The sequence below is a fragment of the Perna viridis genome, chromosome 8 (genome assembly GCF_037379345.1).
Source record: "Perna viridis isolate PV_CMFRI_1.1 ecotype Kerala chromosome 8, ASM3737934v1, whole genome shotgun sequence".
NCBI classification, from domain to species: Eukaryota; Metazoa; Mollusca; class Bivalvia; order Mytilida; family Mytilidae; genus Perna; species Perna viridis.
The window spans coordinates 47,813,026-47,829,551 of NC_142452.1; the positions used below are offsets into that span (position 1 = coordinate 47,813,026).

Here is a 16,526-nt window from a genome sequence, read left to right on the forward strand (position 1 = left end):
GTGCGCGGTACACTTTTTCCATTGATTTACATCATGTACCTCAAAACACAAATAATGCCAGAGCTGTACCGGCTAGTTGCAAAGAAGACATGCTTTTTTGCTTGTAAACTCAGTAGATAAATTATATGCATCTAACGTATTTCGTAATTTACTGTTCTTATTTGTAATTAATATCTAAGGTACACACTTCATAGACCTTATACACTACCCCAAATCCTCTATGTACAGACGCAGATTCATAGAGGATTAAGGAAAACTTATTTTGAACTGTATTTTATCTTATAAAATTATATCCCAATAAATTGACTGGTCTCGCTTTGCTGGGCCTTTATAATTTACAACCCTAACCCTAACATGAAATCCTAAATCAATCATACCCAGAACACACTGAAGCCTTAATTGTAGTTTACCAGAAGCGTCAACCACAAAACAGCGCGATCAATGTGTATTTGAGTTAGTATGTCGACTTTCGTTATGTATCGTTGACACGGGGTCAATACCCAAAATATGGGTCTTCTTCAGACGTAATTGAATTTTGCATCACTATAAATGGGAAGTGACGGTGAAAGTAACAAGCTTCATTAATTAAAATCGATCCCAGTGTACATTACCAGCGAGATATTGAATAATTTTGTATTTACTTTAAAATTCGTCCGTTGTTTAATCGGCATCGAGTAATCAAAATTATTTGAATGAGATACAAAAGGACAACGCGATTTGACAGTTTCCATTAGATAAATCCAATAAACTGGCACTAGATGGACATTTAGGATGAAAACACTTCAAGTTATATACATTGGTATTTATTTCTATGCGCCATGGAGAAAAGAACTTTTTAGTTTGATGTCGAGTTAGCCGTCCATCTATCTTTAATAAAGGGTGAATAACTGTAATACAAGGTAAGTGTTGTAATTATCAAAGTAAAACCTGTCTTAATTGAAACTTTGATAAATTGACTCCCGCTTTTCACATATAAAAGGAGAGAATTATGTTTTTCAGTATTTCATTATAACTGTCTTTTAAATCTGTGTTAAACAATCGAACAAACAATTCCCTGGCGCTTAAGACAGGTGTCGTTATGATAAATATATGAATATTTTTGTTCGTGTTACATGTTTATAGTAAAACATTACGGACTTCTAAAAATATAGAGCAAAACTGATTGAAAGTGGATATGAACACAATCTGAAATTATATGCAAGGAATAGTAAAACAAATATCTAGGGTACTAGATACTCCGCAGACCTAATAACCGTTCTCACTCCACTATACTAGTACTTAAGAATATCTAACATCATCTCTTAAATTTATTTGGCTCATTTACATTTTTTAAAATTTCATTCAGTGTTAAACGTTGGTAAAAAAAAAAAAGCAAAATATGTAAATTTTAAGACATTTTAAGCACAATTTATCATATGTTTCATCGGAATAATTTCAATCAATATACAGCACCTTCCTCTACAAAACTTTTGATCACTTAGATGCTTTAAGTTTGATATCAGAATGTCACAAAATAAAACGTTTTAAACAGCGTTATTTCCCTTAGCTGTCGTGTACCCGCTTAAGCTTTACATTACACAAAGCGAAACATTTCACGGCACGAAAATGCATGTATTCCATTCTGTGATGTTGCTTCCGATCTATTGTGTACGAATTTCCATAAATATCGGTTACTAGTACTGATAGTGTGACAGATGTGAAGTCTTTAGGCTAGAAACCACTAATTCCACTTCCCATAGGCTTCTATGCTAATTTCACAACATTCAATGGCTTCTCTGGACTTAACCGTAACTTTAACCTGCAGAGGACTATATATCAGCATGATTCTACATATGTCAGCTCACAATCCTCAGAATGGCATGTGGGGTTAGCAGACTTGCAGTGCAGTACTGGTCACCGGAAGTGAAGGGTCTATAAATAGCATGGGAAATCTCAGTGTTTTCACAAGATAGGGGTATATTAAGAAACCATTATGGAGATTAGGCTTCACATCACAAGAAACAAAATGCTCCTATAAAATGTACAGACATGTTTTTCCTTTCAGAAACTGTTTAATTTTTTTAAATAAGATGAGAACTTTTTTCACAGCACTATGAGGAACTGGTAATTTCTGCGTAGGACTATTTTTGCGTACGTTCCAAATGCTCATTGGTTGAATTGGTGGTCTGTAACCTTTATACATGTAATTTGCGGGGAATATTGAATGGTGAAGTATTCCTATCACTATAAGGTTAAAGGTCAGGACAGAATTTACATTAGAAATATCTCATTAAGGAAAGTTAATGCCTCCTCATCGTATACATGTACCCTTTCCTTAAGGAAAGTTAATGCCTCCTCATCGTATACATGTACCCTTTCCTTAAGGAAAGTTAATGCCTCCTCATCGTATACATGTACCCTTTCCATATCACATTAAGGAAAGTTAATGCCTCCTCATCGTATACATGTACCCTTTCCATATCACATTAAGGAAAGTTAATGCCTCCTCATCGTATACATGTACCCTTTCCATATCACATTAAGGAAAGTTAATGCCTCCTCATCGTATACATGTACCCTTTCCATATCATCTGAACAATTTTTTTACATAAGTTCACCAGTGATTTTTTGTCAAGTTGTCAGAACATGTTCCAGAAGCAGTTTTACAACGGAAACAGATATTGGTCAAATTAAATATAACATAATTTGCAAATGATTGTGAATCGTTATATGATGTATGTTAAAAATTTCAGAATTCCACTTTCTACTGTAACACCTTTTGATGGATATTCTAATGTAAATTCAATATGTTTTGAAAAAGCATTGAAAATGGCTCTTTTTCGAGTAAAGACTACAACCTCTTATTTGTAAATACTATTATAAAAGCAGGAGGCTTAAGTTTGATAATAACATAAAATGGAGAATGTTGTTACACTGTATAGTATCTATGCGTTACTTGTTGTTGCCGGAAGTAGCAACGAAATTGAAAATTGATATTCAGTTTTGAATGCCTTCAACAGTAAAATTTCAGATCAAAAATAAAAACGAAACTGAGAGGCATTTGTTCCCTGGATAGACTATGTCATGCTTTTTTAATGACTTCGAAGTAAATTTTTCTCTCTTTCATCCACTTTCATCGTATCATGTCGTGTTTTGTTTGTTTGTTTGTTTGTTTGTTTGTTTGTTTTTATGTGTGTTTCATTTCATTTCGTTTTATAGTATAAAATAATTGCGATGATAAACAAAAGAGTCTAGAACAGACCTTTTGTATTGTAGCTTCAAAGACAACAGATATTTCTATTATAAATATTTAAGATGCATTTTATAGAAAATCAGAAATCTAATAAAGGAAGAGGTATAACATGCTCAATAAACGTTTGAGTCTTGTACATGAATTTATTTGCGCACGAAGCAGACCGTTGCCAAAATTCTAATACGCATGCACTCCATTTTTTTTTTATTTTTTATTTATTTATTTTTTTTTTGGAGGGGGGGGGACTCACATGCCCTTTATTCTTGAGCTAAGAGAAAAGAGGTAAGTTACCCTCAGCTTATTTCTCAAAACCTTAATTCATGCGTGAATGCTGATACACGGAGAATCCATAAAAAAAACACATTCGGAATAATTTTTATATAACTGTAACTACGGAAACGCAATCTTACTGACATTTCATATTAAAATATTTTAAATTATACGGCACGTCTGAAAAAAAAACGAATGAGGCTGTGTGCATATGCATAATTCTTGATTCAAATTAAAGTAACAAAAATCAACATCAAACAACAACAAAGAACAACAAAAAATTTCACTGGCTTACGTACGGTCCTGTCCCCCGGAACCCTCGGCTAGCGAAGATGGAAAATGCCCAAATAAAATAAAAAGAATATTAAATAAAAAAAAAATAATAAGACATGAACAAACACAATGTAGCTTAAACCATCTCATTTTTTTTTTTTTTTTTTTTGGAATTCCCATAAAAAATCTCTGGACCCATCACTGGGATTGACATATCAGAAACTGTTTTAGAGTAGAATTTTCCACAATTATCGTTAAGGGTAGAACTGATAGAATTTTTCGTTAATTTGTTAATAGCTGTTTTGAGTCTTCACAACCTTTATCAGAAAGCTCTTGAATCGTTGTCAGTTGAACGTTTCTCTAAATATCTTGCTGACAATTGAATAGATATTAGTACATATCCAATCTACATCGTTTGTCTATAAGATCAAAAATATGCATTCTTGTTTCGATTTACCGGTACAACATATATAATAAACCTTTTGGAATGCCCATTTTATTTTGAGACACGAGAACAATTGAAAAATAATACTGCCTTTTTACCAGAATTAACAATAGAAACTTTGCTTATTGGAAATGAAACCTTATCTGATGATTTAAACAAAGATATTTTAAATCAGTTCAATTATTCATCAAACAATCAAAGCGTTTGGACATATGATGATCACAGCAAGCCATTTTAACTTCATCCTGTTAATATTTCCCATATTTTCTCTCTTTTTTACTGTTTTTTCAGTTCAGATAACTATTGCCACACATATTGAAATGACAAGTTTATTACATATGATAACATATATACTGTCCTTGATTCAGTTTTGTCACAATTAGTTGTTTAATTTATTGCTGACGTATGTTCACAAAATATTTGTAATCGATTATGTGGAAAGGACCTTTGTAAGTTGGTGTAACTTATGTCCAATGCAATTGCCTGTAAATTTTAGCAATTAATTATGTTTCAACTCAACTTTAGACTAAACTAACATATAGAATTTGCAAATTACGTCCAACTGCGCTATCCGTGCTTCATGTGCTCCTGTGTGGTTAAAAAATGTGACATATCTATCAGCATTTCATCGAATTTATCTTTAATGCAAATTCGAAACTGTTCTGCTGTTAAGATGTGTTGTATTACTTTGATTTCTCTTCTTTTAATCAATACTCTGCTTTATTCGATCCAGCAATTACGCATATACTTGCATAAGAATTGAATAAAACAATTTGGTTATTTTTTGTTTTTGTGTTGTTGTATTGAGTGTCTTACGAAATGTAGTAAAAAATATGATATCCCACCATGGAAACAATTTAGAAACAGCGGAAATTAATGGTCCGGTTTTCATTTTCATAAATCGCAGTCGGTGATGGCATCGATATTTTTCAGTAATATGAACTTTATCAGAGGTTGTGATCGTTTTATTAAAATAATATTCGCACTTGACCTTAGGGAGTAAGTCGTGATCAAATACAGGCGAATTAAAATACATAAAAAATATAATTCTTTAATGTCATGTCGTACAGAAATTATAACCCCACTCAATGTATGAGTGGAATATTAAAGACGCCTTGTCCGACCGTATGTCATTCCGTTGGTCCAAAACTCGTTTTAATAGCATTTATTTATATTCCAAATGGATAGATTTATTTCAAAATCTGGTATGTTACTTTGTATAGAAGGTGCTTACGTTATGATCACGCCAAAGTACTTTCACCCCGCCGCATTTTTGCCCCTGTCCAAAGTCAGAATGTTGTGGCCTGAGTATACATGTACTGTTTCATTTTTACTCACAGTTTACTTCTTGCCGCTGGATGTGTATAATGTTTTTAAAGGGCAAGCTGAAGTCTGTCCTGTGGTGTGAGGGTTCCTTCGTCGTTCATTAAAAACCAATGGTGGGGGTGAGGGCCTTGAGCTAGCATTTTCATTCTGGTTGGACTGTTGTCTCTTTGACATATTCACCATTTCCATTCTCGTTATATATAGTGCATACATGCACGTTGTATATTGTAGGCGATTTTTGGTTGTTGTTGATAGAATGAAGATAAATCTAGCATGACAACGCGTGTGAATTCATGTTATTTGTTTTTGTAATAAATAAAAACTGTGGAAATAGCACAATGTTGTATATAGAGATAGAGATAGAGATGTCAAGTATATTTTACCACAGTCATAAAGACATTTTAGAAACGGCTATTAGGCCGTCTGATTTGTATTCTAAAATTAACAGCTCATTTTTTCGACGGGTAGACAGAGGACCTTAAAAGCACGAAATTTTGGACTAAAAATATATTATATATCTGTTTTTTTGCTACGCTATCTATCCTAGTTTTTTGTCCCTACCCCAATAATTGTATGGCCATTTTGTTCAAGCACCATTACAGTCTAGATTGTTTCCCCGTCAATAGAAAATGTTATCAAAAAATGAAATAATTTCCCAACCTACCTAAGCTATTTTTTCTCATGCTGGTAGCAGGAAACAAGACTATTTTTTGATTCGCCTTATGACTTTAATACGAGCGAAGCATCTACAATTCGTCAACTTTACAACCAATTCCCCTTTTAATGTAAAACTATTAATTTTGATAATGAAGGACTGTCAAATAACAGTAATGTCAATAATAAGTTTTAATATAATTCAAAATATTTCGCTCAAAACAGATTAGATTCGGTTGACATCATGATCATGGATTACTAAGATAAGTGTAGTTTTACTGTTGAAAATAGGAAGATATCGATTTAATGTAAAAAAAAAAAAAAAAAAATTCTAAATACGTTGTTATGTAATGGCGGAATTTTTTTCGATGATTAGCGTTGAATAACAAAAATACGTATTACAGAAGCAGGAACTGATCAGTGTATGATGTTTCAGAAAAAAAGGGGTTCCTGGCTATAATTGGCTTATTTAAGAACATATTTCAATAAAATGGTAGGAGTCTCAATTCCGGAGCCGGCTACTTCATATGGATCCAACAAATAAATCCCTGAACTATGGTTAGTTACAACATTGTATAGTATTTCATTCATTCGCTTCGATTTACGCTTTCTTTATTATGCCAATTTTTGCTTGAATCCATTATGCCGTTAGTTTCCTTTTCTGCCTTTTTTATTTCGTTTTTTTTAATCGACGGTTCGATATTTAGCTGCGATACCATCTGTGACAAGGTCATGCACGATGATGACTTTTGATTCGAGCGTAATGCTTTCATGACAAAAAAAACTATATAAAGCTGTGCGAGACAGAGACAGAACACATGCGCTTTACAAAAATGGCACAACCGAATAACGAGTTAAGCACGATAACGTCTTACCGATATTTGTTTGAAAATTCTTTAAAATTATATTGTTTCGAGAATAATCGATAATTTCTTATGTCTACTGTTTGATGTGACCTATATTTACATCTGACCGTGGCGTATCACTTGACGCCACAATCAGTTCCTTTGAATACAATCGGCAAACCTCGGGTGACTCCGCTACTCTACGGATTCGGCCGAAGTTACGACGAGTGCTTTGAATAATATTTAATCGTGAGAAAAAGAATCAAACACCCGCTGTTTTCATGCAAGATTGGAAAGTCTTAGGCACCCTTTGGTAACATTTTATAACTCTCTTACTCGACGAAGTCTCGTTAGGGAACGATTACATCTTACCCTCGGATATACGAGATTTCCCTATTTTGCACTCGTTCAGGTTTAAGATTCTTAATTTCTTTTTTGTAAGACACAAGAGGACACAAGGACCCTGACATGAGAGGATACACATGTATAAGGAGTAATCAAGGGAACAAATATTCGAGCAAAAATCAGAATATATAATTGGCCTGACATCTTCGTTCCGGTGGAGTTATTGTCTTTGACATATTTCCCATACCTATTCTCATTATATTCCAAGGATTAAGACTGGACGAGGTACATGTAAACAGACACATATTCTAAACGAAAGTATAAATAAAGTAAATGAGCAATTCGGACTCCACTAAAAACAGGGCTCATGGACCCGATAAACCGTATCAATAGAAACTGTCGAAAATGACGTATGTTATTACGGACGTGATTGTTTGAAGTAAATAAGGTATACTCATGGCGGATATTTCTAGGAATACACGATTAGGGAACGACCATTTGAATTTTTTTTTTTGGGAGGAGGGCTAGTAGGATAAAGGCAAGACGAAGATGCATCATGGCTAAAAAAAACATTCCGGGATGAAGTATTGGACAAAATAAAAAGCCTGGATGCAAGTGTTAGGGGGAAAGCCAGGATCTGGATTGAAAAAAAATTCAGGACAGACTAGAGTAAAAAAAATAAAAGTTAGGTCAGAAAAAACCTCATATTACAAAATAACATCAAAGGATTGTTTCCGACAACTTCAATCGCGACAACTTCAATCACGACAACTTTCTTTCCATTCAGCGAAAATAGTTTTAAAAAAGTATTACAGACCACTGACAGTGAACCAGTCCAACCATTCCCATGTTTTCTTGGGTACACGTATGATGCAATTAACACCTGACTGACGTTTCTTTACTGAAAAGTACATCGCACGCTGTTCTATTTCCATGGAGGACGATGTCGTCTGCTGAATATCTCATCTCAAAATGTGTATTCATTTCATGGAACATGGAAAATTTACATTTTGAAAGCATTCGGTAATTAATATCCTGTTTAGAAACAGCATGAAAATAGAATCTTTATATCAGTTAAAATACAAATATTGCTGATTAGATAGCAGCTTATTACCCAATACAAGTTCTGAAAGCAACATCGCGTTTTCTTGTTTGAAGTACACATTCTTTGTATTTTTATCCACCCCAATATCATACCTTATTTTCTATTAGATTAATTGACCGTGACTTGATATGCTGATGATTGTGCGTGATTTTTTGATTTGCAGAGTTTTACATTTTCAGAAATTCGCAGTAAAGATCTGTATATTCCAAGACATCGATTAAAAGTTGAAGATTGTAGCTTGTCACGATTTGGACATACTGACTAAACGATCATTGATCTGGTTATCGATATATTTATTTTTGGGGTTTTTTTTATATACATTTCCCTCAAATTGTTTCGATTCGTTTGTTTGTTTGTTTTTGTTTTTGTTTTTGTTTTTGTTGTTTTGTTTTGTTTTGTTTTGTTTTGTTTTTATTTTTATTTAACAAAACATGGTGCCCGTTAAACAAACCCTTCGACTTATGTCCCACTGGCTAAGCCAATTGATTATGGCACGGTTTATAGATCTTGTAAATTGAGGGACAATTGTCTTCCCCTTATCATTTTATATGTTCAATATGTGGTTACTACAAATAATGGGATGTTCGATAACGTGTTATAATAAACGAATGGACCCTGTTTTGTCCTAGACTGACGCGCTATCTTCTACATTTTGTAGCTCCAATAAGTAAAACCACAACCCGACTACAACAAATGTTCTGATATATACAGTAGCCGGCTAGTTTCCAATATGTATGACCCCGTTCTTGGTGAAAGTGCAGTGACTACCAAAGATCTTTTTCTTATTCCCGACTTTGATTTTGATACATATAGACAGGTTTACTGTCCGAATGGAGCAATGGACAGCAGTATAATTCAGTATCAAATATTTGACTTATTGTAGCTGTGGTAAGGACTTTGATACTTTCAAATATTTTTTTTAAACATTTAGCTACTTACTGTAGTGTAAATAGTTCAGTTTCAAAGAAAAATGTCAACTGTTCATCCTTTCCCAAACGAGACCATTGTCGTGGTTGTTGGATTATGTCCCTTTTATGTTTTATCTATTAATATAAAAAAAAATGTATAAGTGTTGAAGAATTTAAAAAACATAAAATTCCATTTGATAAACTAAGTATTTGATAAAGAAATATGCCATGGGGATTCTATTGGGATGGGAATTTTTCTATGAGAATGAGAAATTTTAAATAGGGAAGGGAGGGACTGAATATGATGTAATTAAGAAGTAATTTACGGAAACTCCATTTTATCTTTGTTTTACCAATTATGTCGCATTGTTTTACTCCAAGCGACAGCGAGGGTTAAATAACAAAATGAATTGCCAGTCCGTGGTTAAACAATGATAAAATGGAGTTTCCATTATTTATTTCAATGCTAATAGAACTAGTTTCTTCATATTTTGGAATGAGTTGCACTAAATTAAGTCACGTGTTTATCACTTTGTTTTACCATGACTGTAGTCTAAAGAGCTTTGGAGCACGTCATATTAGAAATAGGAGATTTATACCATTCAATAGCTGCACTATATTCGAGATTAACATGCTACGCTGCCTTCCTGGTGACCAACTTGCACATGTATTATATCTACCCACCTCTCCCTATTTCCAGTGGCAATCAAAATTTGTCGACCCCATTGTCCTTGTGTCCCATCCCTTTTTCATTTTACGTTCATTTTATCATCCATATCATGTTCATCGTCTGAATATAGCTGAAATATTGCTGCTCGGACGTTAAACCCCAACAAACAAACAAACAAACTAATATGCGTTTCTAAATCAAATTTTAAAATCAAATAACTTGTCCTTGTGGATTGCAATTCTTTTTGAATTGACAGATATGTACTATTATTTTGTAAAGCAGTATATTTCATCCATAGAAAAAAGGTAAAAACTTTTAACTTCTATACTCACAGCCGTCGAAGAGGGTCTCCAGTCTTACTACAAAACTTGTTACTCTTGTAGTGGTATTAGTTCAATTTGAATCCTGAAAAATTCGGGAGACCTTTTGGAGACCCTGAATTTAAGATTATTATCAGAATATAATAGCATTAAAAAACCTATGATTTTTCAAGACTGTATACTTCTATTCCTCGTACTCAGTTAAAACCCCGACTCAAAACATCATACATCGCTGTTTCTCCAAAAAAGATGGTACACCTAGATACGATTATACAGTTCTTGGCAGAGATTCCTCATACTTAGTAAAAAAATAGTTCCAATTCGTCTTCCAAATATACAGAAGAAGATGTTTTCAAAATGCTAGAATGTTTTATCGACAACATATTTGTTGTGTGGTGGACGCGTTTTTCAACAATCGGTTGGCATTCCAATGCGAACATCTTATGCTCCTCTACTTATTGACTTAGTCCTACACTCTTATGAGGCTAACTTCATGCCTGATTTGATCCGAAAGAAAGACCATCGTTTAGCTAAATCCTTTAATCTTAGTTTCCCTATATGGATGACCTACTGTCGTTAAACAGTCCTAGTTTCGGGGACTTGACAAATCGCATCTATCCCGAAGAGATAAAGGATACTACAGACACTGTGAAGTCAGCCTCATATCTTGACCTACACTTAGAGATCGATGGTGAAGGAAAACTAATGACCAAACTTTACGACAAACGTGATGACTTTTCATTCACAAATTTCCACTTTCCTTTCATCTGTGGCCACATCCCTTCAGCACCTGCGTAATGAGTTTTCATATCACTACTCATACGATATGCCAGAGCTTGCTGTAACTACACAGACTTTTTGTATTGCGCTAGACTCCTTACAGTTAGGCTTTTGGAACAGGTTTATGTTGTTTCAAAATTGAAGTCATCACTACAAAAGTGGATCGTTACAATGTATCTATCTGCACCATGAAAACTGATTTGTTCAAGTGTCATCGTTTTCCTTTCCTCTTTTGTCTACCCCGGACTTGACTTTTTATGAGCAACTCGGCGGGTGTTATAGAAAAGCAGAGAACACTTACCCTACCAGTGTACCTGGTCCATGCTCCCAGTTTTTAGTGGAGTCTGAGTTGCTCATTTGCTTTTGTTACTTTGTATGTATCATTTTAGTTACTTAATGTTCTTTGTTGTGTATGTCTGTTTTCCATGTTTGGTCTTCGTCTTTGGATTGCTTTCTTTTGATTTCCGCTAGAGCCTTGGTTATTCTTACTTATTTCATGTCACATTCAAATGCATCCTTTCATCACGTTGAATGTTGGTTTTTGATCTACTGCTACGATTGAAGAGAAATAAATTACACAGAAAGCACTAAAATTCATCGACAAAAAGGATATAACTTTTTTATTATGTTCAAAATTTGGTTGTTTTTTATGGAACTATAAAATCATTTTTTGAGCCATTCATATTCGATTTTTAAAAAAATCTCAGTACTATTGAACATACATAACATGAAAGCGCCTGTTCATGATAAGCTTTCAGGTGCAGGTTATGTCACGAAAACACAACAATGTAAATGGATTTTTCAATGCAAAAAATTGTTTGTTACATGTACATTAGTCAATGTAGAATATCATTTTACCCTCCCTAATGTTAATATTTATCCAACTTTACAGTCACATCTCCATAATGCAGTGTATGTATGTAACAGATATAACCTTCGCATAGACTTGTGTAATTGAGCATCAAAAGTCGTCTATTATTTTCCATTTTTTGTTGAATTAAATTCATAACACTGCAAATGGGGAGATTAGCAACGGTAGAAAAGTACTTATTCCATTAATGGGAAACTGATACGAGCATTTTATTGTAAATTATTGCTGAGTTAGAATTTGTTTTACTTAAATTGCATCCCTTATGCGTTTTGTAAATCAAATGTTAAAATCAAATAACTCTTCCTTGTATTTTTTAATATATTACCCTTATTTACGAAGTTTTTTGCAATACTGCAAATTGCTTCATGAAGCAAAAACTATGTTTTTTTTCCATTTGAATTGACATATTTGCAATATATCATATTGTATTTCCCCCATAGTTAACACGCAATATCTTCCCATATACCTTAAAGGTATGACATCATCAACTACAAAAACATTTTGAACAAGTTTTTAGGTTCTGCCATACAATGCAAGTGTTATTGCATGAATATTTGGGAATATTATCCCTAGTACGCTCGTGCAATGTGAAATTTACCTCGGGACAATATTTCAAACATTCATCTATTTGTCTGATAGTATTTTGAGGCACGTTTCTATTTGAATATCAGCTCTGTCAAATTGCACCATACTGTTAAAGATTTTAGAAGATTCTAGTTGATTTCATGCTAACTTTTTGTGGAGGAAATATATTGCTATACTATAATATAGGGTTATTGCATGAATATTGGTTAATATTGACCTGATATTGTATTGCCCGAAAATTTGTCAGACTCATCTTAAATCTAGAATCTTCTTGGTTCCTTTGATAAATGTACTTATACTTTATGTAGATACACTCGTTGTAACCCCTCCGCTCCCCCCCTAAAAAAAGGAAAACGGAAATTTTTACAATAAATACGGCCAATTAACAGTCACGTTCCAATAAAGCATACGGCCTTCTTTTGTCTTATATGCATTGCAGATATTCTTTATTCTCCTTCAACCGGAAAACGGAAATGTTTCTGCAAGTAGCAGGAAACTTCTCATATTTCCGGAGCTGTGCGATTCTAAAATGGATATTTTGTTTTGCGTATGCCATGTTTCTTTTCTGTTTTCTTTTCAATGTTTTCGGTTCTGTATGATCCACAAATTTTTATGAATCTTTTTAGTATTCATACCTTTCCTCCTCACACTCGATTTGGTTATTATTCAAATTGTAAAATAATCAAATTGTGAAAATCAAACTCCCAGTAACATGGCCTGTAATCAAGCAGGATCGCTTTGAAATAGACTATTTTCTATAGCTTTTACAAAGAATAAACTTTATCTTAACGGCATAAACATTCACATTGTTTTATTTCCGTTATTCCCTATCTAAAATTCCATTTCCCATTGAAACCCCATACTAGAGTTTTAAATGGTATACATTTTTGTATTTTCACATTCTCCACTGACATTAGATCTATACTCTTCAATTGTTAAACTATAATTTGTAATTTTGTATTATTTTGATATAAATATAAACTTTAAATCCGATGTCTTTATTTTCCTCATAATTATTATATGAATTTTAGTTGTTCATGTAGCAAATAATAAATTCATTTTTAAATTGCCTGTATTTTATAACTGGAAAAAAAGTTCGAAATAAGCTGGTCGCCCGTTTTGTAACATCTTTTCAAAGAACATTTACTTACTGAAAAGGCAGAGAACGCTTACCCTACCTTAGCACCTGGTTCATGCTCCAAAATTGTAGTGGAGTCCGAGTTGCTCGTTCCCTTTGTTTATTTTGTACGTGTAATTTTGTTGAGTTCGTCTTCTTTGTTGTATGTGTCTATTTTTCCTATCTAGTCGTTATTCTTTTGAATATATTCCAAGGATTACATTACTGCTCGAATCGTGGTTCCCTTTTTACCTTTTCACTTGAACAAACTGACTCCTCAACAAATAAGGTGTCATTAAAAAAAATAATGTATATATATAGAAGGGTCTGAAAAATTCCCAACGATGTTAGAACTGTCAAATTTGCGAAGCAAATTTTTGGTCGTTCCCTCCGCGGGACTCGAACTCGTTCCGCTGTGACATCTTTGACAACACCGCCTGCACTAAGTCCAGCGCCCAAGACCACTCGGCCAGCTAGGCTATGACAACACCGCCTGAACTAAATCCAGCGCCCTAGACCACTCGGCCAGCTAGGCTATATCTTAGTGCAGGCGGTGTTGTCATAGATGTCACAGCGGAACGAGTTCGAGTCCCGCGGAGGGAACAACCAAAAATTTGCTTCGCAAATTTGACAGTTCTAACATCGTTGGGAATTTTTCAGACCCTTCTATAAGTTTACGTTATCTTCCCTGTATCAATTTGATCCAATGGAGCAGTGTAGCGAATAGAGTCGTCACATTCTGAGACGTTATTTGTTAAACAAAAAAAAACAATAAAACTGATACTATTTGTACAACAACATTATGTCACGACAAGGTCTATAACACGTATTTATCAATTAAGCCATCTCCGAGCAACAAATTCTTTTAAGAAGACATCTTGGTCTTGGAACAATACTTCTACATTGATATTTTAGCTGTTGAAAAGGACACATTGCAATATGCTTTGCTCAAATAGACAAATCTGTAATGTTGTATATACACATATTAGTCACACAATGAAAACTATTATTGTTAATTTTATGGTGTTTTCCGTGAAGGGGTACAAGCACGTGAAATGTAGTTCTGGTTCTATCAATATATGTTGCCACAAATGTACCAGACGAACCGGAAGTAGAATTAGTCGATGCGAACGTAAGTACTGGATAATGGAAAACGAATCTGGTTCGCTAGTTTATGGTTCTGGTTCTATTAACAATATTTGTCACAAATGTACTTGACGAACTGGAAGTAGAAAAAGTCAGTGCATACATTGAAAATTAACCTGGTTCTACAATGTTAAGCCAATTTGATAGATTCCCGACAAACAATTTGTTTAAACAATGGATTCATACTTAATGTATATTGAGTGGTAGAAATCTTTTTATTTTTTCCTTGAACCTGGAAATGTGACATCGTTGAGCATGCTGCACACATTTATAATGGGTTTCGAGCATGAGAGAAATAACGTCTTACATTATACCCAATAAATAGATGTTTATAGAATATATCAAATCGCTATATTTTCAAATCACGGCGATTTAAACCATTTTACAAACAGCTTTAACTTCAGCAATTCAACCATATCACGTAAGTGAAATATGGTGATGCGATAACAATGAGATAAGCAACATGATATATCTTATTAAATTTAGATCGATCAATCGTTCCATCCAGTCACAGCATGTAGGATCTAACAACACTGCACTAGAGTTTCTGTTCAGATAACCTTTTTAAACTCCTTGGTGTGACTCAATAATGATTTCAAAATCATAAATATGAAATCTGAATGGCTGATGAGAATGGTCACCAGAACAGAAAGTAGAGTTTGTAAACCATAAATACAGTGACAAGATGGAGCAGTTGATAGGTTTAATTTTGATAGGTCTAAGATTAATATATACATATTATATATATCAACCAAACCCTAAACTAACCCGATAAATAGTGAAACCATGTCATTAGGTCTCTTTTAAGTGTTCACATATTTCATATTTCATGACTTGTGTTATAATTGATGATTAAAGGACATCAAGGGAACTGGAATTAGAATTTTAGTTAAACAAACACAATTGGAGGACAACGACCAGACAAAAAACACAAAGTAGGGACAACTACTAAACAAAAAACATAATCTATGGGGAACGACCGGAATGAGAAAACAATCCATGGACAATGACCAGAGAAATAACACAATCCAGGCACAACGAGTAGACAAAGAATACAATGCAGAGACAATTACAAGACAAAGAACACAATCCATGGACAACGACCGGACAGAGAAAACAATCCAGGGGCAACAACTAGACAAAGAACACAATCCATGGACAACGACCAGACAGAGAAAACAATCAAGGGGCAATGACCAGACAAAGAACACAGTTCAGGGACAACGAAATGACAAAGAGTAGATTGCAGGGGCAATGTCCAAACAAAAAAAAACCAAAATCCATGGTCAATGACTAGAGAAATAACACCAACCAGGGACAACGACCAGACAAAGAATAGAATGCAGGGATAATGACAAGACATTAAACACAATCCAAGGACAACGACCAGACAAAAAAAACAATGCAGGGACAATGACCAGGCAAATAACACAATCCATGAACAACGACTGGACAGAGAAAACAATGCAGGGACCACGACCAGACAAAGAACACAATACAGGGACAACGACCGGACAGAGGAAACAATCCAGAGGCAACGACCAGACAAATGTAACGGGAGAGCATGATTTGACTCCCAAAATTATACTCCGCTACCGAGGATCGAACCCTAGACCGCTCGGGGACAACCCACC

General features: G+C 34.2%; 1 protein-coding gene across 1 annotated transcript in view; it reads left to right on the plus strand.

Annotated features, from left to right (window-relative positions):
- Positions 1–425: 425 nt before the first annotated feature.
- LOC148610791 (uncharacterized) overlaps positions 426–16,526 on the plus strand; it is a 44,660-nt gene continuing 28,559 nt past the window's right edge. The window contains exon 1 of the mRNA XM_088596151.1: positions 426–899. The gene's annotated coding sequence lies outside the window, so the exon portion shown is untranslated. The remainder of the gene's footprint in view (positions 900–16,526) is intronic.